Below are 25,658 nucleotides of genomic sequence, written 5' to 3' on the forward strand. Positions count from 1 at the left end.
GGTGAGGTTTAGGGTGAAGGTGAGGGTTGGAGTTAGATTTAGGGTTAGGGTGAGGGATAGGCTGAGGGTTCAGTTTAGAGTGAGGGTTAGATTTAGGGTAAGGGTTAGCGTTAGGGTGAGGCTAAGGGTTAGGATGAGGGTTAAGGTGAAGGTGAGGGTTAGGGTTAGGTTTACGATTAGGGTGAGGGTGTGGGTGAGGGTTAGTGTTAGGGTTAGATTTAGGTTGAATGTTAAGGTTAGGGTTAGGGTTTTGGTTATTTTTAGGGTTAGGGTTAGGATGAAGATGAGGGTGAGGGTGAGGGTGAGGGTTTGGTTTAGGGTGAGGGTGAGGGTGAGGTTTAAGTTTAGGTTTAGGATTAGGGTTAGGGTTTGGGTGAGGGTTAGGTTTAGGGTTACGGTGAGGGTTAGTGTGAGGGTGAGGGTTAGGGTTATGGTTAGAGTGTGGGTGAGGGTGAGGGTTAGGGTGAATGATAGGGTTAGAGTGAGCGTTAGGGAAAGGGTTAGGGTGAGGGTGAGGGTGAGGGTTCGGGTTAGAGTTAGGGTGAGGTTGAGGGTCAGGGTTAAGATTAGGATTATGGTTAGTGTTAGGGTTAGGCCGAGGGTGAGGTTGAGGGTGATGGTGAGAGTTAGGGATAGGGTGAGTATTAGGGTTAGTATTATGGTTAAGGTGAGTGTTAGGGTTAGGGTGAGATTGAGGGTGAGGCTGAGGGTTAGGGATAGGATTAAGGTGAGGGTTGGGGTTAGTGTGAGGGTAAGGGTTAGGGTTGGCATTAGGGTGAGGGTGAGGGTAAGGGTTTGGTTGAGGGTTAGGGGGAGGGTGAGGGTTAGGTTTAGGGTTAGGATTAGAGTGAAGGTTATGGTGAGGGTTAGGTTTAGGTTTAGGGTTAGGGTTACGGTGAGGGTTAGGGTGAGGGTGAGGGTTAGGGTGAGGGTGAGGTTTAGGGTGAGGTATGGGTTAGAGTGAAGTTTAATATGAGGGTGAGGTTTAGGTTTAGCGTAAGAGTAAGTGTTAGGGTGAGGGTTAGGATGAGGGTGAGTGTTAGGGTTAGGGTGAGGGATAGGGTGAGGATTATTTTTAGGGATAGGGTGAGTTTATGCTGAGGGTTAGTGTTAGGGTGAGGGTGAGGATGAGGTTGAGGGTGAGAGTGAGGGTGAGGGTTAGGGTTAGCATTAGGGTTAGGGTTAGGGTTAGCATGAGGGTTAGGGTTAGAGTTAGGGTGAGGGTGAGGGTGAGGGTGACGGTGAGGATTAGGGTTAGGGTTAGGGTTAGGGTGATGGTGAGGGTGAGGGTTAGGGTTAGGGTGAGGGTGATGGTTAGGTTTAGGGTTAGGGTTAGGGTTAGATTTAGGGTGAGTGTGAGGGTTAGGGTTAGGTATAGGCTTAGGGTTAGGGTTAGGGGTGGCGTGAGGGTTAGGGTTAGGGTGAGGGTTAGGGTTAGTTTTAGTATTAGGGTTAGGGTTAGGGTGAGGGTTAGGGATAGGGTTAAGGTTAGGGTGAGCGTGAGGGTTAGGGTTATTTTTAGGGTTAAGTTTAGGGTTAGGGTTAGGGTGAGGGTGAGGGTGAGGTTGTGGGTGAGGGTGAGGTTTTGGGTTAGGGTTAGATTTAGGGTGAGTGTGAGGGTTAGGGTTAGGGTTAGGGTTAGGGTTTGGGTGAGGATTAGTGTTATGGTGAGGGATAGGGTGAGTTTGAGGGTTAGTGTTAGGTTTAGGATTAGGGTTAGGGTTAGGGTGAGGGTGAGGGTTAGGGTTACGTTTAGGGTTAGGGTTAGGGTTATTTTTAGGGTTAGGTTTAGGGTGAGGGTGAAGTTGAGGGTGAGGGTTACTGTTAGGGTTAGTTTTAGGGTGATTGTGAGGGTGAGGGTTAGGTTTAAAATATTGATTATTTTACGGGTTAGGATTAGGGTTAAGGTTAGGGTCAGAATTAGGGTTAGGTTTAAGGTTAGGATTAGGGTTATTGTTAGGGTTAGGGTGAGGGTTAGGGTGAGGGTTAGGGTTAGGGTTATTGTTATTGTTAGGGTTAAGGTGAGATTGAGAGTGAGGTTTCGGGTTAGGGTTAGGGTGATGTTTAGGTTTAGGGTTAGGGTTAGGTTTATTGTTAGGGTTAGGGTTAGGGTGAGGGTGAGGCTGAGGCTGAGGGTTAGGGTTAGGGTTAGAGGTAGGGAGAGGGTGAGGTTGAAGGTTAGTGTGAGTGTTAGGTTTAGTTTTAGGGTTAGGTTTAGGGTTATTGTTATGATTGGGTTAGGATTAGGTTGAGGGTTAGGGTTAGGGTAAGGTTTAGGGTGAGGGTTAGTGTTAGTTTGTGGTTTAGGTTTAAGGTTAGCGTCAGGGTAAGGGTTAGGATGAGGGTGAGGGTGAGGGTGAGGATTTCGGTTAGGTAAGGGTCAGAGTTAGGGTTAGGGTGAGGGTGAGGGTTAGGGTGAGGGTTTCTGTTAGGTAAGAATTAGGGTTAGGTTTAGGGTTAGGGTGACTGTTAGGGTGAGGGTGATGTTTAGGGTGAGGGTTAGGGTGAGGGTAATGGTTTGGGTGTGGGTGAGGATTTGGGTGTGGAAGGGTGTTAGGGTTAGGGTGAGGGTTAGGGTTTGTGTGAGTGTTAGGGTTAGGGTTAGGGTGAGTGAAAGTGTTAGGGTGAGGGTTAGGGTGAGGGTAAGTGTTTTGTTTAGGGTAAGGGATATGGTATGGGTGAGGGTTAGGTTTAGTGTGAGGATTAGGGTTAGGGTTAGGGTTAGGGTGAGGGTAAAGATTAGGTTGAGGTTTAGGGTGAGGGTGAGTGTTAGAGTTAGCGTTAGGGTTAGGGTGAGGGTTAGGGTTTTGGTTAGGGTTAGGGTGAGGGTGAGTGTTAGGGTTAGGTTTAGAGTTAGGGTGAGGTTGAGGGTGAGTGTTAGGGTTAGGATTAGGGTTAGGGTTAGGGTTAGCCTGAGGGTGAGGTTGAGGGTGAGGGTGAGGTTTAGGATTAGGGTTAGGTTTAGGGTGAATGTGAGGTTTAGGGTTAGGGTTAGGTTGAGGATTAGGGATATTGTTAGGGTTAGGGTTAGGGTGAGGGTGAGGTTGAGTGTTATGGTTAGGGTTAAGTTTAAGGGGAGTGTGTGGGTGAGGGTTAGGGTGAGGCAAAGAGTTTTGTTTTAGGGTGAGGGTGAGGGTGAGGTTTTCGGTTAGGTAAGGGTTAGAGTTTCAATGAGGTTTAGGGTGAGGGTGAGGGTTAGGGTGAGGGTTAGGGTTAGGGTGAATATTTAGGGTGAGGGTTAGGGTGAGTGTTAGGTTTAGGGTGATGTTTAGGGTGAGGATGGGGCTGAGGATGAGGTTGAGGTTTCGGGTGTAGGTGAGGATTAGAGTGAGGGTGAGGGTGAGGGTTAGTGTTTGTGTGTGTGTTAAACTTAGGGTTAGGTTTAGGGTGATGAAAAGTGTTAGGGTTAGGGTTAGGGTGAGGGTGAGTGTTAGGTTTAGCTTTAGGGTTAGGTTGAGGGTTAGGGTGAGGGTTACGTTTAGGGTGAGTGTTTGGGTTAGGGTTAGGGTTATCTTTAGGTTTAGGGTTATTGTTAGGCTTAGGGTTAGGGTGAGGATTATGCTTAGGCTTAGGGTTAGGGTGATGTTTAGGGTGAAGGTGAGGGTTAGGGGGAGTGTGAGGATTTTGGTGAGGGTGAGAATTAGGGTGTGGGAGAGGGTTAGGTTTAGGGTGAGTGTTAGGATGATGGTGATGGTTAGGGTGAGGGTGATGGTTTGGGTTTGGTTTTGGGTTAGCATTAGAGTGAGGGTTAGGGTTAGGGTTATTGTTAGGTTGAGGGTGAGCGTGAGGGTTTGGGTTAGGGTTAGATTTAGGGTGAGTTTGAGGGTTAGGGTGAAGGATAGGGTGAGGATTCGTTTTAGGGTTAGGGTTAGGTTGAGGGTTAGGATGAGGGTGAGTGTTAGGGTTAGAGTAAGGGATAGGGTGAGGATTAGTGTTAGGGTTAGAGTTAGGGTGAGGTTTAGGCTGAGGGATAGTGTTAGGGTTAGGGTGATGGTGAGGGTGAGGGTTAGGTTGAGGGTGAGGGTTAGGGTTAGCATTTGGGTTAGGTTTAGGGTTAGCGTGAGGGTTAGGATTAGAGTTAGGGTGAGGGTGAGGGTGAGGTTGAGGGTGAGGGTGAGGGTTAGGGTTAGGGCTAGGGTGAGGGTGAGGGTTAGGGTTAGGGTTATTGTTAGGGTTAGGGTTAGGGTGAGGGTGAAGGTGAGGGTTTGGGTTAGGGTTTGATTTAGGGTGAATGTGAGGTTTAGTGTTAGGTTTAGGTTTAGGGTTAGGTTTGGGGTGAGGTTTAGGGTTGGGGTGAGGGTTAGGGTGAGGGTGAGGATTAGGGTTAGGTTTAGGATTAGGGTTAGGGTTATGGTGAGGGTGAGGGTTAGGGTTAGGGTTAGGGTAAGGGGGAGGGTGAGGCTTAGGGTTAGGTTTAGGGTTAGGGTTAGGGTTATTGTTAGGGTTAGGGTTAGGGTGAGGGTGAGGGTTTGGGTTAGGATTAGATTTAGGGTGAGTGTGAAGGTTAGGGTTAGGTTTAGTGTTAGTGTTAGTGTTAGGGTCTGGGTGAGGCTTAGAGTTAGGGTGAGGGATAGGATGAGGGTGACGGTTAGGTTAGGTTTAGGATAAGGTTTGGGGTTAGGTTTAGGGTTAGGATTAGGGTTATGTTTAGGGTTAGGTTTATGGTTATTGTTAAGGTTAGGTTCAAGGTGAGGGTGACGTTGAGGGTGAGGGTTTGTGTGAGGGTTAGGATTAGGGTGATTGTGAGGGTAAGGGTTAGGGTTTAGATAATGGTTAGGGTAAGGGTTAGGATTAGGGTTAGTGTTAGGGAGAGGGTTTGGTTTAGGTTGAGGATTAGGGTTATTGTTAGGTTTAGGGTTAGGGTTAGGGTGAGGTTGAGGGTTAGTGTTAGGGTGAGGTTTAGGTTAATTTTAGGGTTGGGGTTATTGTTAGGGTTAGGGTTAGGGTTAGGGTGAGGGTGAGGCTGAGGGTTAGGTTTAGGGTTAGAGGTGGGGTTAAGGTGAGGTTTAGGGTTAGGATTGGGGTTAGGGTGAGGGCTAGGGTGAAGATGAGAGTTAGGGCTAGGGTTAGGTTTAGGGTAAGGGTTAGGGTTAGGGTTTGGGTGACTGTGAGGATGAGGGGTAGGGTTAGGATTAGGCTGAGGGTTAAGTTTAGAGTTAGGATTAGGGTGAGGGTGAGGGTTAGGGTTAGGGTGAGGATAAGGGTTAGGATGAGCTTTAGGGTGAGGGTGAGGGTTAGTGTTATGAATAAGGTGACGTTGTGTGTGAGGGCTATGGTTAGGGTGAGTGTTTGGGTTAGTGTTAGGGTTAGGGTTAGAGTTAGGGTGAGGGTTAAGTTTAGGGTTAGGGTTAGGGTTAGGGTGAGGGTCAGGGTGAGGGTTAGGGTAAGGGTTAGGATTAGGTTTAGGGTGAGGGTTAGGGTTAGGGTGACGGTGAGGGGTAGAATTAGGGTTAGACTTAGGGTTAGGTTTAGAGTGAAGGTTAGGGTGAGGGTAAGGGTTAGGTTTAGGGTGAGGATAAGGTTTAGGATGAGGGTTAGGGTGAGGGTGAGGGTTAGGGTTAGGATTAGGGTGAGGTTTAGGTTTAGGGTTAGGGTTAGGGTTCTTGTTAGGTTTAGGGTTAGGGTGAGGGTGAATGTTAGGGTTAGGGTTAGGTTCAGGGTTAGGGTTAGTATGAAGGTTAGGGTTATGGTGAGGGTTAGGGTTAGGGTTAGGATTAGTGTTAGGGTGAGGGTGAGGGCTCGGTTTAGGCTGAGGGTTACGGTTAGGGTTACGGGTACGGAGAGTGTTAAGTTTAGGGTTAGGGTTAGGGTTATTGTTAGGGTTAGCGTGAGGGTGAGGTTGAGGGTGAGGGTGAGGGTTAGGGTTAGGTTTAGGGTGAGGATGAGTTTGAGGGTTACGGTTCAGGTTAGGGTTAGGGTTAGGGTTAGGGTTAGGGTGAGGGTTAGGTTTAGGATTAGGTTTAGGGTTCAGGTGAGGGTAAGGGTTAGGGTTAGGGTTAGGGTGATCGTCAGGGTGAGGTTTAGGTTTAGGATTAGGTTTAGGGTTAGGCTTCGGGTGAGGTTGAGGGTGAGGGTGAGGGTGAGGGTTAGGGTGAGAGTTAGGGTTAGGTTTAGGGTGAGGCTTAGGGTTTGTGTGACGGTTAGTGTTAGGGTTAGGGTGAGGAAAAGGGTTTGGGTGAGGGTTAGTGTGAGGATGAAGGTTGGGGTTAGCGTTAGGGTTATGGTGAGGGTTAGGGTTTGGGTTAGGGTTAGGGTGATGGTCGGGGTGAGGTTTAGGTTTAGGATTAGGTTTAGGGTTAGGCTTCGCGTGAGGTTGAGTGTGAGGGTGTGGGTGAGGGTTAGGGTGAGAGTTAGGGTTAGGGTTAGGGTTAGGGTGATGTTTAGGGTGAGGGTGAGGGTGAGGATTTGGGTTAGGGTTAGCATTAGTGTTAGGATTAGGATTAGGATTAAGTTTAGGGTTAGGGTTATTGATAGGGTTAGGGTAAGGTATAGGGTGACTGTGAGGGTGAGGGTTAGGGTTAAGATAATGGTTAGGGTTAAGATTAGGCTGAGGTTTAGGGTGAGGGTGAGGATGAGGGTGAGGGATAGGTTTAGGGTTAGGGTTAGGGTTTGGTTTAGGGTGACGTTAAGGGTTAGCGTGAGGTTTATGGGGAGAGTGAGGGTGAGGGTGACTGTTTCGGTTAGGTAAGGGTGAGGTTTAGGGTGAGGTTGAGGTTTAGGGTGAGGGTTAGGATTAGGGCGAGGATTGGGGTTAGGGTCTGAGTGAGTGTTAGGGTTAGGGTGATGTTTAGGGTGAGGGTGAGGTTTAGGGTGAGGGTGAGTTTTCGGGTGTGTGAGGGTTAGGGTGAGGGTTAGTGTTTGTGTGAGTGTTAAAGTTATGGTTAAGGTTAGGGTGAAGAAAAGGGTTAGGGTGATGTTTAGGGTGAGGGTGAGGTTTACGGTGAGGGTGAGGGTTTTGGTGAGGTTGAGGGTTAGGGTGTGGGTGAGGGTTAGGATTAGGGTGAGGGTTAGGATGACTGTGAGGGTTAGCATAAGGGTGAGCGTTTGGGTTTGGGTTAGGGTTAGCGTTAGTGTAAGGGTTAGGGTTAGGGATAGGGTGAGAGTGAGGGTTAGGGTGAGGGTTAGGTTTATGGTTAGGGCTAGTATTAGGATTAGGGTTAGGTTTAGGATTAGGGTTAGGGTGAGGGTAAGGTTTAGGGTGAGATTTAGGGTGAAGGTGCGGGTTAGAGTTAGCGTTAGGGTTAAGGTGAAGGTTCGGGTGAGGGTTAGGGTTAGGGTTAGGGCTAGGGTGAGGGTGAGTGTGAGGGTTAGGGTTAGGGTGAGAGTTAGATTTAGGGTGAGGTTTAGGGTGAGGGTTAGGTTTAGGGTTAGGCTTAGGGTTAGGGTGAGTTTTAGGATGAGGGTCAGGGTTAAGGTTTGTGTGAGGATTATGGTTAGGATTAGGGTTAGGGTGAGGGCTAGGCTGAGGATGAGGGTTAGTGTTAGGGTTAGGTTTAGGGTGAGGGTTAGGGTTAGGTTTAGGTTGAGGGTGAGGCTGAGGGGTAGGGTTAGGTTTAGGCTGAGGGTTAGGTTTAGAGTGAGGGTTAGGGTTAGGGTAAGGCTTAGGGTTAGGGTGAGGATAAGTGTTAGGATGAGGGTTAGGGTGAGGTTGAGGGTTAGGGTTTGGGTTATGATTAGGGTGAGGGTGAGGGTGAGGGCTAGGGTTAGGGTGAGGGTTAGGGTCAGGGTTTGGGTTAGGGTTAGGTTGAGGGTAAGGTTTAGGATGAGGGTTAGGGTGAGGGTGAGTGTTAGGGTTAGGGTTATGGTGAGGTTTAGGGTTAGGTTTAGAGTTAGGGTGAGGGTTAAGGTTAGGGTTAGGGTTAGGGTTCTTGTTAGGGTTAGGGTTAGGGTGAGGTTGAGTGTGAGGGTTAGGTTTAGGTTTAGGTTTAGGGTTAGTATGAAGGTTAGAGTTAGGATTAGGGTTAGGGTTAGGGTGAGGTAAAGGGTTAGCGTGAGGGTTAGGGTGAGGGTGAGACTTAGGGTTATGGTGAGGGTGAGGGTGAAGTGAGGGTTAGGTTTAGTGTGAAGGTGAGGGTTAGTGTGAGGGTTAGGGTTAGGATTAGGCCTAGAGTTAGGGTGAGGTTATGGGTTAGGGAGACTGTTAGTGTGAGGGTAAGGTTTTGGGTTAGGGTGAGGGTGAGGGTGAGGTTGAGGGTAACGGTGAGGTTGAGAGTTCGGCTGAGGGTGAGGTTTAGGGTGAGTGTCCGGGTTAGGGATAGGGTGAGGGTTAGGGGTAGAGTGAGAGTTAGGGTGAGGGATAGGGTTAGGGTTAGGGTGAAGGTTAGGGTTTGTGAAAGGGTTAGGGTGAGGAAAAGGGTTTGGGTGAGGGTTAGGGTGAGGGTGAGGGTTGAGGCTAGCGTTAGGGTTATGGTGAGGGTTAGGGTGAGGGTTAGGGTTAGGGTGAGGGTTAGTTTGAGGGTTAGGGTTAGGGTTTGGGTTAGGGTAAAGGTGATGGTCAGGGTGAAGTTAAGGTTTAGGATTAGGGTTAGGGTTAGGCTTCGGGTGAGATTGAGTGTGAGGGTGAGGGTGAGGGTTAGGGTGAGAGTTAGGGTTAGGGTTAGGGTTAGGGTTAAGGTGATGTTTTGGGTGAGGGTTAGGGTGACTGTTAGGGTTAAGATAATGGTTAGGGTTAAGATTAGGCTGAGGGTTAGGGTGAGGGTGAGGATGAGGGTGAGGGTTAGGTTTAGGTTTAGGGTTAGGTTGAGGGTTAGGGTTAGTGTGAGGGTTAGGGTTAGGGTTAGGTTTAGGGTTAAGTTGAGATTAAGGGTTAGGTTGAGGTTTAGGGTGAGGGTGAGGGTTAGGATGAGGGTTAGGGTGAGGGTTGGGGTTAGGGCTAAGCTTAGGGTTAGTGTGAGGTTTAGGATGAGGGTTAAGGTTAGCGTTTTGGTGAGGGTTAGGTTTAGGATTAGGGTTAGTGTGAGCGTTAAGTTGTGGGTGAGGTTTAGGGTTAGGTTTAGTTTTAGGGTGTGGGTTAGGGTTAGGGTAAGGGTTAGGGTTAAGGTGAGGTTTAGGATGAGGGTGAGGGTGAGGGTTAAGGTTACGGTTAGGGTTAGGGTTAGGTTTAGGGTTAGAGTTAGATGAGGGTTAATATTAGAGTTAGGGTTAGGGTTAGGGTTATTGTTAGGGTTGGGGTTAGGGTGAAGGTGAGGGTGAGGGTGAGGTTTAGGGTTAGGGTGAGGCTAAGGGTTAGGGTGACAGTTAGGGTGATGGTGAGGGTTAGGGTTAGCATTAGTTTTAGGGTGAGTTTTAGGGTTAGTGTTAGTGTTAGGTTGAGGGCTAGTGTGAGGGTGAGTGTTCTGGTTAGGGTGAGGGAAAGGGTGAGGATTAGGGTTAGGGTGAGGGTGAGGGTTAGGCTGAGGGGTAGGTAGGGTTAGGGTGAGGGTGAGGGTTAGGGTTAGCATTAGGGTTAGGGTTAGCATTAGGGTTAGGGTTAGTGTTAGCTTAAAGTTTAGGGTTAGAGTTTAGGTGAGGATGAGGGTGAGGTTGACGTGAGGGTGAGGGTTAGGGTTAGGGTTAGGGTTAGTATGAGGGTGAGGGTTAGGTTTAGACTGAGGGTTAGGGTTAGTGTGAGGGTTAGGGTTTGGCTTAGGGTTAGGGTTAGGGTGAAAGTAAGGGTTAGGCTGAGGGTTAGGATGAGAGTGAGGGTTAGGGTTAGCGTGAGTATTAAGGTGAGGGCTTGGTTGAGTGTGAGGGTTAGGGTTAGGTTGAGGGTGAGGGTGAGGGTTAGACTTATAGTTAGTGTGAGCCTGAGGGTTAGTGTTAGGGTTAGGGTGAGGGTGAGGGTTAGGGGTAGGGCTAGGCTTAAGGTTAGGCTGAGGGTGAGTGTGAGGTTTCAGGGCAGAGTTAGGGTGAGTGTTAGGGTTAGTGTGCGGGTTAGCATGAGAGTGAGGGCTAGGGTTACTGTTAGGTTTAGGGTTAGCCTGAGGATGAGTGTTAGGGTTAGGTTTAGGGTTAGGGTTAGGTTTAGGTTTAGGGTTAGGTTTAGGGTTCGGGTTAGAATTAGGGTTAGGGTGAGGGTGAGGCTTTGGTTTAATGTTAGGCTTAGTGTTAGGGTGAGAGTAAGAGTTAGGGTGAGGGTTATGGTTTGTGTGAGGTTTAGGTTGAGGGTTAGGGTTAGGATGAGGGTTAGGATTAGGGTTTGGGTTAGGGTGTGAGTTAGGGTTAGGGTTATGGTTAGGATTAGGGTGAGGGTTTGAGTTAGGTTTATGGTTAAGGTTTGGGTTAGTGTTAGTGTTAGGGTTAGGGTTAGGCTGAGGGTGAGGGTGACGGTGAGGTTTAGGGTTAGGTTTAGGGTGAGGGCTAGGGTGAGGATGAGGATTAGGGTTAAGATGAGGATGAGGGTGAGGTTTTCGGTTAGGTAAGGTTTAGGGTTAGGGTTAGGGTGAGAATTAGGATGAGGGTGAGGTTTAGGTTGAGGTTTAGTGTTAGGGTGAGGATTAGGATGAGGGTGAGGTTTAGGTTGAGGTTTAGGGTTAGGGTGAGGATTAGGTTGAGGGTTAGGGTTAGGGTGATGATTAGAGTGAGGGTGAGGTTTAGTGTGAGGGAGAGGGTCAGGGTTAGGGTTAGGGTTAGGTTTAGGGTGAGGGTGAGGGTGAAGGTTAGGGTGAGGATAATGTTTAGGGTTCGGGTTAGGGTTAGGGTTCGCGTTAGGTTGAGGGTTAGGGTTACTGTGAGGGTTACGGTTAGGTTTAGATTGAGGGTGAGCGTAAGGGTTATGGTGAGTGTTTGGGTTAGGGTTAGGGTTAGGTTTAGGTTTAGGGTGAGGGTGAGGGTGAGCGTGAGGGTTAGGGTGTGGGTGATGGTTAGGTTTAGGGTGAGGGTTACGGTTTGGGTGAAGGTTAGGGTTAATGTTAGTGTTAGGGTGAGGAAAAGAGTTGGGCTGAGGGTGAAGGTTAACGTTAGGGTTAGGGTGAGGATTAGGGTGCGGGTGAGGGTTAGGCTGAGGCTGAGGGTTAAGGTTAGCGTTAGGGTTAGGGTGAGATTAAGTGGGAGGGTTAGGGTTAGCGTTAGGATTAGGGTGAGGGTTAGGCTGAGGGTTAGGGTTAGGGTGAAGGTTAGGTTTAGGGTTAGGGTTAGGCTTATTGTTAGGGTTAGAGTTAGGGTGAGGTCTAGGGTCAGGGTGAGGGTTAGGGTGATGGTGAGGGTTCGGTTTCGAGTGAGGGTTATGGTGCGGGTTAGGGTAAGGGTTGGGGTGAGGTTTTCGGTGATGTTGTGGGTTAAAGTGTGGGTGAGGGTTAGGTTTAGGATTAGGTTGAGTGTTAGGGTTAGGTTGAGGGTAAAGGTAAGGGTTAGGATTAGGATTAGGATTAGGGTGAGGGTTAGGGTGAGGGTTAGGGTTAGGGTTAGTGTGAGGGTTAGGGTTAGGGTGAGAATAAGGGTGAGGGTGAGGGTTAGGACAGGATTATGGTAAGGGTGAGAGTGAGGGTTAGGGTTAAGTTTAGGGTTAGCTTTAAGTTTAGGGTGAGGGTTAGGGTGAGGTTTAGAGTGAGGATTTGGGTTAGGGTTAGTGTTAGGGTGATGTTCAGTGTGAGCGTGAGGTTTTGGGTTTGAGTGAAGGTTAGGGTGTTGGGTGAGGGATAGGGTTAGGGTGAGGTTTAGGGTGACGGTGAGGGTTAGAGTGAGGGTCAGGGTTAGGGTTAGGGTGAGTGTTAGGGTTAGGGTGAGGTTGAGGTTTAGGGTGAGGGTTAAGGTTATTGTTAGGGTGAGTGTTAGGGTTAGGGTTAAGGTGAGGGTTAGGGTTAGGCTGAGTGTTAGGTTTAGGGTTAGGGTTAGGTTGAGGGTTAGGTTTAGGGTTAGGGGTAGGGTGAGGGTAACTCTTAGGGTGAGGGTTAGGTTAGGATTAGGGTAAAGATTAGGGTGAGGGTTAGGGTTAGGGTAAGGGATAAGGTTAGGTTTAGGTTTAGGTTTAGGGTGAGGGTGAGGGTGAGGTTTAGGGTTAGGGCGAGTGTTAGGGTGAGGGTTAGGGATAAGGTTAGGTTTAGGTTTAGGTTTAGGGTGAGGGTGAGGGTGAGGTTTAGGGTTAGGGCGAGTGTTAGGGTGAGGGTTAGGGTTATGGTGAGGTGAAGTTTAGGGTTAGGGTTAGGGTTAGGGTTAGAGTTAGGGTGAGGGTGAGGGTAAGGGTTAGGGTTAGGGTTAGGGTTAGAGTGAGGGTGAGGGTGAGGTTTAGGGTTAGGGCGAGTGTTAGGCTTAGGGTGAGGGTGAGGTTTAGGGTTAGGTTTAGGGTTACGGTGAGAGTAAGGGTTAGGGTGATGGTAGTGTGAGGGTGAGGTTTAGGTTGAGGTTTAGGGTTAGGGTGAGGGTTAGGGTTAGGTTTAGGGTTAGCTTGAGGTTTAGGGTTAGGGTTAGGGTGAGAGTTAGGGTTATGGGGAGGGTTATGCTGAGGGTGAGGGTCAGGGTGAATGTGAGGATAAGGGTGAGGGTGAGGTCTAGTATGAGGGTGAGGGTTAGGGTGAGGTTGAGAGTGAGGGTTTCGTTTAGGTAAGGGTTAGGGTTAGGGTTAGGGTAAGGATTAGGATTAGGGTGAGGGTAAGGGTTAGGGTTAGGGTTAGGGTTAGGGTTAGGTTTAGGGTGAGGGTGACGGTGAGGTTTAGGGTTAGGGCGAGTTTTAGGGCTAGGGTGAGGGTGAGGGTGAGGTTTAGGGTTAGCTTTGGGGTTAGGGTGAGAGTAAAGTTTAGGGTGATGATTAGGGTGAGGGTGAGGTTTAGGGTGAGGTTTAGTGTTAGGTTTAGGGTGAGGGTAAGGGTTAGGGTGAAGGTGAGGGTGAGGGTTAGTGTTAGGGTTAGTGTGAGGGTTAGGGTTAGACTTAGGATTAGGGTGAGAATAAGGGTTAGGGTGAGGTTTAGGTTGAGGATGAGGGTTAGGGTTAGCGTTTGCATGAGGGTTTAGGGTTTAGGTTTATGGTGAGGGTTAGTGTTAGGGTTAGGGTGAGGGTGAGGGTAAGGGTTAGGGTTAGGGTTAGAGTTAGGGTGAGGGTGAGGGCTAGGTTTAGGATTAGAGTTAGGGTGAGGGTGAGGCTGAGAGTGAGGGTGAGGGTGAGGGTAGGGGTTAGGGTGAGGTTTGCAGTTAGGGTTAGGGTTAGGGTTAGATTGAGGGTTAGGTTTAGAGTTTGCATTAGGTTTAGGTTTAGGGTTAGGCTGAAGATGAGTGTGAGGGTGAGGGTTAGGGGTAGGGTTAGGGTGAGGGTTAGTGTTAGTGTGAGGGTTAGGGTGAGGGTGAGGGTTAGGGTTAGGGTTAGGTTTAGGGGTAGGGTTAGGGTTAGGGTGAGGGTGAGGATTAGTGTTAGGATTAGGGTGATGTGAGGTTTAGGGTTAGGGTGAGGGTGAGGGTTAGGGTTAGGGTTAGGGTGAGGGTGAGGGTTAGGTTTAGGGTGAGGCTGTAGGTTAGGGTTAGGGTTAATGTGAGGGTTATAGTTAGGGTGAGGGTTAGGGTTAGGTTGAGGGTGAGGGTTAGGGTTAGGGTTAGGGTGAGCTTAAGGGTTAGGGTTAGGGTTAGGGTTAGGTTTATTGTTAGGGTTAGGGTTAGGGGGAGGGTGACAGTTAGGGTTGGGGTTAGGTTTAGGGTGAAGGTTAAGGTTAGGGTTATTATGAGGGTTAGGTTTAGGGTGAGGTTTAGAGTTAGGTTTAGTGTTAGGGTTAGAGTGAGGGTTAGAGTTAGGTTTAGGGTTAGGGTTAGGCTGAAGATGAGGGTGAGGGTGAGCATTAGGGTTAGGGTGAGGGCTAGTGTGAGGGTGAGGGTTAGGGTGAGGGTGAGGGTGAGGGTTTCCTTTAGGTAAGGGTAAGGGTTAGGGTTAGGATTCGGGTGAGGATTAGGATGAGGATGAGGGTAAGGGTAAGGGTTAGGTTTAGGGTGTGGGTGATGGTAAGGGTAAGGGTTAGGGTTAGGTTTAGGGTGTGGGTGAGAGTGAGGTTTAGGGTTAGGGCTAGTGTTAGGTTTAGGGTGAGGTGAGGGTGAGGTTTAGGGTGATGGTGAGTGTAAGGGTTAGGGTGATTTTTAGGGTGAGAGTGAGTTTTAGGGTGAAGCTTAGGGTTAGGTTGAGTGTTAGGATTAGGTTTAGGGTTAGGGTGAGGTTTAGGGTTAGGGTTAGGGTGAGGGTGAGGGTGAGGTTTAGGGTTCAGAATAGGGTGAGGTGAGGGTGAGGGTGAGGGTGAGTGTGAGGGAGAGGGAGAGGGATAAGGTTAGGTAAGAGTTAAGGTTAGAGTTAGGGTGAGGGCTAGGGTGAGGGTGTGCGTTAGGGTGACAGTTAGGTTGAGGGTGAGGGATAGGGTTAGGTAAGGTTTAGGGTTATGGTGAGGTTGAGGGTTAGGGTGAGGGTTAGGATTTGGGTTAAGTTTAGGGTTAGGGTTAGTTTGAAGGTTAGGATTATGGTTAAGGTGAGGGTTAGGGTTAGGGTGAGGGTACGGTTTAGAGTTAGGTTTAAGGTGAAGGTTAGGGTTAGGCTGAGAGTTAGCTTTAATTTTAGGGCTAGGGTGATGTTCAGGGTGAGGGTGAGGGTTAGGGTAAGCGTGAGGCTTCGGGTTCAGGTGTGTGTTAGGTTGTGGGTGAGGGTTAGGGTGAGTTTAAGGTTTAGGGTGAAGGTGAGGGTTAGAGTGAGGGTGAGGCTTAGTGTTAGGGTTAGAGTGAGTGTTAGGTTTAGGGTGAGGGTGAGAGTTAGCGTGAGGGGTAGGGTTAGGATTAGGGTGAGGGTTAGGTTTGGTGTGTGGCTTAGGGTTAGGGTTAAACTTAGAGTTAGGGTGAGGATAAAGGTTATGGTGAGGTTTAGGGTGAGGGTGAGGATTAGTGTAAGCCTTAGGGTTAGCGTGAGGGTTAGGTTTAGGGTTAGTGTTAGGGTTAGGGTTAGGGTTAGGGTAAGGGTGAGGGTTTGGGTTAGGGTGAGGGTGAGGGTGAAGGTTAGGTTTAGGGTTAAGGTGAGGGTTAGGGTTAGGGTGAGGGTTAGGATTAGGGTTACAGTGAGGGGGAGTGGGAGGGTTAGGGTTAGGATTAGGGTTAGGGGTAGGGATAGGCTGAAGGTGAGTGTGAGGGTGAGCGTTAGGAGTAGGGTTAGGGTGAGGGTTAGTGTTAGTGTGAGGGTTAGGGTTAGGGTGAGTGTAAGGGTGAGGGTTAGGGTTAGGGTTAGTGTTATGGTTAGGTTTAGAGTGAGGGTTAGGGTTAGGGTAAGGGTTAGGGTAAGAGGTTTAGGGTGATGATTAGGGTTAGGGTTAAAGTTAGGGTTAAGCTGAGGGATAGGGTGAGGGTAAGGGTTAGGGATAGGGTGAGGTTTAGGGTTAGGGTGAGGTTTAGGCTTAGGTTTAGTGTTACCATGAGAGCCAGGGTGAGGGTGAGGGTTAGGGTTTGGGTTAGTTATAGGGTGAGGATTAGGTTTGGGGTTAGAGTTAGGCTGAGGGGTAGAGTGAGGGTGAGGGTGAGGGGTATGTTAGAGTGAGGGTTAAGGTTAGAGTGAGGTTTAGGATTAGGGTTAGTTTTAGGATTAGCTTGAGTGTTACGGTGAGCTGTAGGGTTAAGTTTAGGGTGAGGGTTAGGGTGAGGGTGAGGGTTAGGATTAGGGTTATGATTAGGGTGAGTATTAGGTTTGGGGTTAGGATAAGGATTAGGGTGAGGTATAAGGTGAGGGGTAGGGTTAGGGTGAGGGTGAGGGTTAGGGTTAGGGTTAGGGTTAGGTTTAGAGTTAGGCTAATGGTGAGGGTGAGGGTGTGGTTGAGGGTTAGGGTTAGGGTTAGGGTTAGGATGAGGGTTAGGGTTAGGGTTTTGGTTAGGGTTTGGGTTTGGGTGAGGGTTAGATTTAGGGTTAGGGTTAGAGTTAGATTGAGGGTTAGGGTTAGGGTTAGGGTGAGGGTTAGGATTAGTGTGAGGGTTAGGGTTATGTTTAGTGTTAGGTTTAGGTTGAGTGTGAGGGTTAGGTTAGGGTTAGGGTGAGGGTTCGGGTCAGGGTTTCAGTTAGGGTTAGGGTTTTGGTGAGGGTTAGATTTTGGGTTAAGGTTAGGTTCAGGTTGCGGATGAAGGTGAGGGTTAGGTTTAGGATTAGGGTTAGTGTTAGAGTTATTCTAAGGGTGATTGTAAGGGTGAAGTTCAGGGTTAGAGCTAGGGTTAGGGTTAGGGTTAGGGTGAAGTTCAGGGTTGGTGTGAGGGTTAGGTTTAGTGTTAGGTTTAGGGTGAGGGTAAGGGTTAGGGTGAAGGTGAGGGTGAGGGTGAGGGTTAGTGTTAGGGTTAGTGTGAGGGTTAGGGTTAGATTTAGGGTTAGGGTGAGAATAAGGGTTAGGGTGAGGTTTAGGTTGAGGATGAGGGTTAGGGTTAGCGTTTGCGTGAGGGTTTAGGGTTTAGGTTTAGGGTGAGGGTTAGTGTTAGGGTTAGGGTTAGGGTGAGGGTAAGGGTTAGGGTTAGGGTTAGAGTTAGGGTGAGGGTGAGGGCTAGGTTTAGGATTAGAGTTAGGGTGAGGGTGAGGCTGAGAGTGAGGGTGAGGGTGAGGGTAGGGGTTAGGGTGAGGTTTGCAGTTAGGGTTAGGGTTAGGGTTAGATTGGGGGTTAGGTTTAGAGTTTGCATTAGGGTGAGGTGTAGGGTAAGGTTTATGGTGAGGGTTAGGGTTTATGTGAGGGTTAGTGTTAGGCTTAGGTTGAGGGTAAGGTTTAGAATGAGGGTTAGTGTGATGGTGAGGGTTCGGGTTAGGGTTAGGGTGAGTGTTTTGGTGAGGATTAAGGTTAGGCTTAGCATTAGGGTTAGGGTTAAGGTTAGGGTTAGGGTGAGGTTTACAGTTAGGGTTAGGGTGAAGTTTAGGGTTATTGTGAGGTTTCGGTTAGGATGAGGGTGAGGGTTATTGTTAGGGTTAGGGTTAGAGTTAGGGTGAGGGTGAGGGTGAGTGCTAGGGTTAGGATTAGGGTTAGGGTTAGGGTGAGGCTGAGAGTGACGGTGAGGGTGAGGGTTAGGTTTAGGTTTAGGGTGAAGTTTAGGGTTAGGGTTAGGGTTAGGGTGAGGTTTAGGGTTATGTTTAGGTTTAGGATTTGGGTTAGGGTGAGGGTTACTGTTAGGGTTAATGTTAGGGGGAGGGTTAGTGTTAGTGTGAGAGTTAGGTTTAAGTTTAGGGTTGAGGTTAGGTTGAATGTAAGGGTTAGGTTGAGTTTTAGGGTGAGGGTGAGGGTTAGGTTTAGGGTTATGATGAGGTTTATGGTCAGGGTGAATTTTAGGTTTAGCGTTAGGATAAGGGTGAGGGTGAGGGGTAGGGTTAGGGTTAGAATGAGGGTTAGGGTTAGTGTGAGGGTTAGGGTTAGGGAAAGGGTTAAGGTGAGGTTGAGGTTAAGGGTTAGGTTGAGGGTTAGGCTGAGGGTGAGGGTCAGGGTTAGGGTGAGGGTTAGGGTTAGGGTGAGGGTTAGGGTTAGGGTTAGGGTTAGGGTGAGGATTAGGTTAAGGCTTAGGGTTAAGGTTAGGGGGATGGTTAGGGGGAGAATTATGGTTACAGTTAACATTAGGGTTACGGTGAGGGATAGGGTGAGGGTGAGTGTTAAGGTAAGCGTGAGGGTTAGGGTTAGGGATAGTGTTAGCATGAGAGCTAGGTTGAGGGTGATGGTCAACATTAGGGTTAGTGATAGGGTGAGGATTAGGGTTAGGGTTACTGGTAGGGTGAGTGTTAGGATGGGGGTAGGGTTAGGATTAGAGTGTGGGTTATGTTAGTGTGAGGGTTAGGGTTAGGGTTAGGGTGAGGGTGAGGGTGACAGTTAGGGTTAGGATTAGGTCTAGGGTTAGGGTGAGGGGTAGGTTTAGGATTATGGTGAGGGTTAGGGTTAGTGTGAGGGTTTGGGTTAACGTTAGGGTTAGTGTGAGGATAAGAGTGAGGGTGAGGATTAGGGTGATGGTGAGGGTTAAGGTTAGCATTACAGTTAGGGTGAGGGTTAGGGTGAGGGTTTCGGTCACTGTTAGGGTTAGGGTTAGGGTGAGTGTTAGGGTTAGGGTTAGGGTTAGGGTGGGGTTTAGGTTTACGGTGAGGGTTAGAGTTAGGATGATATTTCGGGTGAGGGTGCGGGATAGGGTGAGGGTGAGGTTGAGGGTGAGGTTTAGGTTGTTGGTGAGGGGTAGGGTTAGGGTGAAGGTGAGGGTTAGGTTTAGGGTTAGCGTTTGCGTGAAGGTAAGGTTTAGAGATAGAGTTTGGGTGAGGGTTAGGGTGAGGTTATGGTTAGGGGTAGGGTTATTGTGAGGATTAGGGTTAGGGTTAGAGTTAGGTTTAGGGTGAGGTTAAGGGTTAGGCTGAGGTTTAGGGTGAGGTTGAAGGTTAGGGTTAGCGTTAGGGTTAGGGTAAGGGTTAGGGTGAGGGTTAGGTTTAGAGTTAGGTTTAAGGGAAGGGTTAGGGTGAGGGTGAGGGTTAGAGTGAGGTAGAGGTTTAGGGTGAGGGTTAGGGTTCGTGTGATGGTTAGGGTTCGTGTGAGGGTTAAGTTTAGGTTTAGAGTTAGGGTGAGAGTAAGGTTTAGGGTCAAGGTTAGGGTGAGGTTGAGGGTTAGGGTTAGGGTTAGGTTGAGGGTTAGGGTGAGTGTTAGGGTTAGGGTGAGGAGTAGGGTGAGGGTTAGGGTTAGTGTAATGGTTAGGGTTAGAGTGCGTTTTAGGGTGAAGATTATGGTTAGGTTTAGCGTTAGGGTTAGGGTGAGGGTGAGGGTGAGGGTGAGCGTTAGGTTTAGGGTTAGGGTGAGGGTGATGTTTAGGTTGAGGGTGAGGGTTCGTGTGAGGGTTAGTGTTATGGTGTGGGTGAGGCTTAGGTTAGGGTGAGGGTTAGGGTGACTGTGCGGTTTAGGGTGAGTGTGAGGGTTAGGGTGAGCGTTAAGGTGAGGGTTAATGTTAGGGTTAGGGTGAGGGTGAGGGTCAAGGTTAGGTTTAGGGTTAGGGGTAGGGGTAGGGTGATCGTGAGGGTGAGGGTTAGGTTTAGGTTTAATGTTAGGATGAGGGTGAGGGTGAAGGGTAGGGTTAAGTTTAGGATGAGGGTTAGGGTTAGTGTGAGGGTTAGGGTTAGGGTAAGGGTTAGGGTTAGGTTGAGGTTAAGGGTTAGGTTTAGTGTTAGGGTGAGTGTGAAGGTTAGGATGAGGGTGTGGGTGAGGGTGAGGGTTAGCGTGTGGGTGAGGGGTAGGGTTAGGGTGAAGGTTATGATGACGGAGACCGTTAGGGTGAGGGTGAGGGTTAGGGTTATCGTTAGGGTGACGTTTAGGTTTAGGGATAGGGTAAAGGTGAGGGTTATGGTTAGGGTGAGGGTTATTGTGAGGAATAGGGTTAGGGTTATTGTTAGGGTTAGGGTGAGGGTAAGGGTTAGGGTGAGGCTTAAGTTGAGGGTGAAGGTTAGGGTTAGCGTTAGGGTTAGGGTGAGGGTTAGGGTGAGGGTGATATTTAGGGTGAGGGTGAGGGTTCATGCGAGGGTTAGGATTAGGGTGAGGGTGAGGGTTAGGGTGAGGGTGAGGGTTAGGGTGAGAGTTAAAGGTGAGGGTTAGGGTTAGGGTAAGGGCTAGGGTTAGTGTGAGGGTTAGGGTTAGGGTTAGTGTTAGGATGAGAATAAGGTTTAGGGTTCGGATTTGGGTGAGGATGAGGTTTAGGGTTAGCGTTAGCGTAAGGGTTAAGTTTAGGGTGAGGGTTGGTGTTAGGGTTAGGGTTAGGGTGAGGGATAGGGTTAGGGGTAGGGTTAGGGTTAGGGTTAGAGTTAGGGTGAGGCTGAGAGTGAGGGTGAGGGTGACGGTTAGTGTTAGGGTGAGGTTTAGGGTTAGGGTTTGGGTTAGGGTTAGGTTGAGTGTTACGGTTAGGGTTAGGGTTAGGATGAGGTTTAGGGAGAGGGGTAGGGTTAGAGTTAGGGTGAGGGTTTGGTTTAGTGTGAGGATTAGGTTTAGGGTTAGGGTTAGGGTTGGGTTGAGGGTAAGGGTTAGGTTGAGGTTTAGGGTGAGGGTGAGGGTTAGTGTAAGTGTTAGGGTTAGTGTGAGGTTTAGGGTTAGGGTTAGTGTGAGGGTTAGGTTTAGGGTTAGGGTGAGGGTCAAAGTTGGGTTTAGGGTGAGGGTGAGGGTGAGGGTGAGGGTGAGGGTCAAGGTTAGGTTTAGGGTAAGGGTTAGGCTTAGGGTTAGGGTGAGGGTGATGGTGAGGGTTAGGGTTAGGATTAGAATTAGGGTTAGGATTAGGCTTAGGGTGAGGGTGAGGGTTAGGTTTAGGGTGAGGGTTAGGTTTAGGGTTAGGGTGAGGGTTAGGGTGAGGGTGATGTTTAGTGTGAGGGTGAGGGTTCGATTAACGGTTAGGGTTAGGATGTGGGTGAGGCTTAGGGTTAGGGTGAGGGTTAGGGTGACTGTGAGGTTTAGGGTGAGGTTGAGGGTTAGGGTGAGGGTTAAAGTGAGGGTTAGGGTTAGGGTTAGTGTGAGGGTTAGGGTTAGGGTTAGGGTGAGGGTGAGGGTTAGGGTTAGTGGAGGGTTAGGGTTAGGGTTAGGATTAGGATTAGGGTAAGGGTTAGGGTGAGTTTTAGGGTGAGGGTTACCTTTGCAGTGAGGGTTCGCGTGAGGGTGAGTGTTACGGTTAGGGTAGGGATAGGGTGATTGGTAGGGTGAGTGTTAGGGATAGGGATAGGGTTAGGGTTAGGATGAGGGTGAAGTGTAGGTGAAGGTTTTTGTTAGGGTTAGGTGTAGGGTTAGTGTAGGGTTAGGGTTAGAGTTAGGTGGAGGGTTAGGGTTAGGGTTAGGATTAGGGTGAGTGTTAGGGTGAGGGTTAGGGTGAGGGTTAGGGTTAGAGTTAGGGTGAGGGTTAGGGTGAAGGTGAGGGTTAGGGTTAGGTTGAGGGTTAGTTTTAGGTTGGGGTTCAGGGTGAGGGTTAGGTTTAGGATTAGGGTTAGGGTTAGGGATAGAGTTAGGCTGAGGGTGAGGGTGAGGGTGTGGGTGAGGGTTAGGTTTAGGGTTAGAGTTAGGGTGAGGGTTAGGGTTAGGGTGAGGGTTTGGATTAGTGTGAGGGTTAGGGTTAGTGTTAGGTTTAGGGTGAGGGTGAGGGTTAGGTTAGGGTTAGGGTGAGGGTTAGGGTTAGGGTTTCGGTTAGGGTTTGGGTTTGGGTGAGGATTAGATTTCGGGTTAGGGTTAGGTTCAGATTGAGAATGAAGTTGAGAGTTAGGTTTAGGATTAGTGTGAGGGTTAGAGTTAGTCTGAGGGTGAGGGTGAGGGTGAAGGTGAGGGTTAGAGTTAAGTTTACGGTTAGGGTTAGGGTGAAGTTCAGGGTTAGTGTGAGGGTTAGGTTTAGTGTTAGGTTTAGGGTGAGGCTAAGGGTTAGGGTGAAGTTGAGGTTGAGGGTGAGGGTTAGGGTTAGGGTGATGGTTAAGATAAGGTGAGGGTTAAGGTTAGGGTGAGGGTGAGGGTGAGGGTTAGGTTTAGGATTAGGGTTCGGGTTAGGTTAGGCTGAGGGTGAGGGTGAGGGCTAGGGTGAGGGTCAGTTTTAGTGTGAGGGTGAGGGTGAGGTTGAGGGTGAGGGTTGGTTTTAGCATTAGGGTAATGGTTAGGGTGAGGCTGAGGTTTATGGTGAGGGTTTCGTTTAGGTAAGGGATAGGGTTAGGGTTAGGGTGAGAATTAGGGTGACGGTGAGGATTGGGGTTAGGGTGAGGGTTAGGGTTAGAGTTAGGTTTATTGTGAGGGTTAGGGTTAGGGTTAGATTTAGGGTGAGGGAGGGTGAGGATTAGGCTGAGGGTGAGGGTTGGTTTTAGTATTAGGGTGAGCGTTAGGGTGAGGGTAATGTTTATGGTGAGGGTGACGGTGAGGGTGAGGGTTAGGGTTAGGGTGTGGGTGAGGCTTAGGTTTAGGGTGTGGATTAGGATGACATTGAGGGTTAGTGTTATGTTGAGGGTTAGGGTGAGGGTTAAGGTGAGGGTTAGGGTTAGGGTGAGGGTTAGGGTTGGGTTTAGGGTTAGGGTGAGACTAAGGGTTAGGTTGAGTTTTAGGTTGAGGGTGAGGGTTAGGTTTAGGGTGAGGGTTAGTGTTAGGGTTAGGGTTAGGGTGAGCGAAGGGTTAGGGTTAAGGTGAGAGTTTGGGTGAGGGTGAGGGCTAGGGTTAGGATTAGGTTTAGGGTTAGGGTGAAGCTGAGAGTGAGGGTGAGGGTGAGGGTAGGGTTTAGGGTGAGGTTTAGTTTTAGGGTTAGGGTTAGGGTTAGGTTGAGGGTTAGGTTTAGGGTTTGGGATAGGATAAGGGTTAGGGTGAGGTGTAGGGTTAGGGTTATTGTGAAGGTTAGCGTTAATGTGAGGGTTAGGGTTAGGGTTAAGTTGAGGGTAAGGTTTAGATTGAGGGTTAGGGTGACGGTGAGGTTTCGGGTTCGGGTTAGTGTTAGAGTGAGATGTAGGGTGAGGGTTAGGGTTAGTGTTCGGCTTAGGGTTACTGTGAGTGTTAGGGTGAGGATTAAGATTAGGTTTAGTGTTAGGGTTAGGGTGAGGTTTACGGTTAAGGTTAGGGTGAGGTTTAGGGTTAGTGTGAGCTTTAGGGTTAGGGTGAGCATGAGGGTTAGGATTAAGGTTAGGGTTTGAGTTAGGGTGAGGGTGAGGATGAGGGCTAGAGTTAGGATTAGGGTTATGGTTTGGGTGAGGCTGAGAGTGAGTGTGAGGGTGAGGGTTAGGGTTAGGTTTACTGTGTGGTTTAGGGTTAGGGTTAGTGTTAGGGTGATGTTTAAGGTTGATGTTAGTTTGAATGTAAGGGTTAGGTTGAGTAATAGGGTGAGGGTTAGGGTTATGGTGAGGTTTATTGTTAGGGTTAGTTTTAGTTTAAAGGTTAGGATGAGGGTGAGGGTGAGGGGTAGGGGTAGGGTTACGATGAGGGTTAGGGTTAGTGTGAGGGTTAGGGTTAGGGTAAGGGTTAGGGTTAATTTTAGGGTGAGGGTTAGGGTAAGGTAAGGGTTAGGCTGAGCGTTAGGGTTAGTGTTAGGGTGAGGATTAGGGTGAGGCTTAGGGTTAGGGTTAGGGGGAGGGCTATGGGAAGGATTAGGGTTACAGTTAAAGTTAGGGCGATGGTGAGGGATAGGGTGAGAGTGAGGGTTAGGGTAAGGGTGAGGGTCAGGGTTAGGGTTAGTGTTAGCATGAGAGTTAGGTTGAGGGTGAGGGTTAGCATTATTGTTAGTGATAGGGTGAGCATTAGGGTTAGGGTTAGGGGTAGGATGAGTGTTAGGCTGAGGGGTAGGGTTAGGGTTAGAGTTAGGGTTATGTAAGTGTGAGTGTTAGGGTTAGGGTTAGGGTGAGGGTGAGGGTGAGGGTAAGGGTTATGGTGAGAGTTAGGGTGAGGGTGAGGGTGAGGGTTATGGATAGGTTGAAGGTGAAGGTGAGGGTTAGGGTTGTGGTTAGGGTTAGAGTTAGGGGGACGGTGAGGGTGATGGTTAAGGGTTAGGATTAGGTCTAGGGTTAGGGTGAGGGGTAGGGTTAGTGTGAGGGTTTGGGTTAAGGATAGGGTTAATGTGAGGATAAGGGTTAGGGTGAGGGTTAGGGTGATGGTGAGGGTTAGGGTTAGCGTTACAGTTAGGGTGAGGGTGAAGGTTAAGGTTAGGGTTAGGGTGGGGTTTAGGTTTACGGTGAGGGTTACAGTTAGGGTGATGTTTAGGGTGAGGGTGGTGGTTTGGGAGAGGGTTCGGTTGAGGGTGAGGGTTAGGGTGTTTGTGAGGGGTAGGGAGACCGTTAGGCTGAGGGTGAGGGTTAGGGTTAGGGTTAGCTTTTGCATGAAGGTTAGGGTTAGAGATAGAGTTTGGGTGAGGGTTATGGTGAGGGTTATGGTTAGGGGTAGGTTTATTGTGAGGATTAGGGTTAGGGTTAGAATTAGGTTTAGGGTGAGGTTAAGGGTTAGGGTGAGGTTTAGGGTGAGGGTGAAGGTTAGGGTTAGTGTTAGGGTTAGGGTAAGGGTTAGGGTGAGGGTTAGGGTTAGAGTTAGTTTTAAGGTAAGGGTTAGGGTTAGGTTGAGGGTTAGAGTGAGAGAGAGGTTTAGGGTGAGGGTGAGGGTTCGTGTGATGGTTAGGGTTAGGGTGAGGGTTAGGGTGAGGGTGAGGGTTAGGGTTAGGTTTAGGGTTAGGGTAAGTTTCAGGGTGAGGGTGAGGGTGAGTGTTAGGGTGTTAGTGAGGGTTAGGTTTAGGGTGATGGTTAGGGTGAGTGTTAGGGTTAATATTAGGGTTAGGGTTAGTGTGAGTGTTAGGATTACTGTGAGGTTTAGGCCGAGGGTGAGGGTTAGGTTTAGGGTGAGGGTTAGGGTGAGGGTGAGGGTAAGGGTTTGGGTGAGTGTTAGGGTAAGGGTTAGGGTGAGGGTTAGGGTTAGGGGTAGAATGAGGGTCAGGGTAAGGTTTACGGTTAGGTTTAGGATGAGAGTTAGGCTTAGTGTGAGGGTTAGGGTAAGGGTTAGGGTTAGGGTTAGGGTGAGGTTAAGGGTTAGGGTGAGGGTTTGGGTGAGCGTGAGGGTTAGGGTTAGGGTTAGGGTTAGTGTGAGGTTTAGGGTTAGGGTTAGTTTGAGGGTGAGGGTTATGGTGAGGGTTAGGGTTAGGGTTGAGGTAAGGGTTAAGGTAAGGGTAACAGTTAGGGTGAGGGTTAGGGTTAGGGTTAGGGTTAGGTTGAGGTCTAGGGTGAGGGTTTTGGTTAGTGTTAGCGTTAGTTTTAGGCTGAGGGGGAGGATAAGGGTCAGGGTGAGGGTGAGGGTTAGGTTTAGGGTTAGGGTAAGGCTTATCGTGAAGGAAAGGGTTAGGGTGAGGGTTAGGGTGAGGTTGAGGGTTAGGGTTAGCATTAGGGTTAGGTTGAGGATTAGGGTGAGTGTTAGGGTTAGGCTTAGGGTGAGGGTGAGGGTTAGGGTTAAGGTGAGGGTGAGGTTTAGGGTGAGGGTGAGGATTAGTGTTAGGGTGAGGGTTAGGTTTAGGTTGAGGGTGAGGGTGAGATTAGGTTTAGGATTAGGGTTAGAGTTATGCTGAGGGTGAGGGTGAGGGTGTGGGTGAGGTTAGGATTAGTATTAGGGTGAGGGTGAGGGTTATGGTTAGGTTTTCGGTTAGCGTTTGGGTTTGGGATAGGGTTAGAGTTACGGTTAGGGTTAGACTCAGATTGAGGGTTAGGTTTCGGGTTAGGGTGAAGGTTAGGATTAGTGTGAGGGTTAGGGTTAGGGTTAGTGTTAGGGTGAGGGTGAGGGTGAGGGTTAGGTTAGGGTTAGGGTGAGGGTTAGGGTTTCATTTAGGGTTAGGGTTTGGGTGAGGGTTAGATTTAGGGTTAGGTTTAGGTTCAGGTTGAGGATGAAGGTGAGGGTTTGGTTTAGGATTAGGGTTAGGGTTAGAGTTAGTCTGAGGGTGAGGGTGAGGATGAAGGTGAGGGTTTGAGTTAGGGTTAGGGTTAGAGTGAAATTCAGGGTTAGTGTGAGGGTTAGGTTTAGTGTTAGGTTTAGGATGAGGCTAAGGTTTAGGGTGAAGGTGAGGGTGAGGGTGAGGGTTAGTGTTAGGGTTAGGGTTAGGATTAGGGTGAGGCTTAGGGTGTGGGTTAGGGTTAGTGTGATGGTTAAGATAAGGTGAGGGTTAGGGTTAGGGTTAGGGTGAGGGTGAGGTTTAGGGTTAGTATTAGGATTAGGGTGAGGGTTAGGTTAGGCTGAGGGTGAGAGTGAGAGCTAGGGTGATGGTCAGGGTTAGTGTGAGGGTGAGGGTGAGGTTGATGGTGAGGGTTTCGG

The sequence above is a fragment of the Dipodomys merriami genome, unplaced genomic scaffold (genome assembly GCF_024711535.1).
Source record: "Dipodomys merriami isolate MVZ:Mamm:240054 unplaced genomic scaffold, mDipMer1.0.p SCAF_9, whole genome shotgun sequence".
NCBI classification, from domain to species: Eukaryota; Metazoa; Chordata; class Mammalia; order Rodentia; family Heteromyidae; genus Dipodomys; species Dipodomys merriami.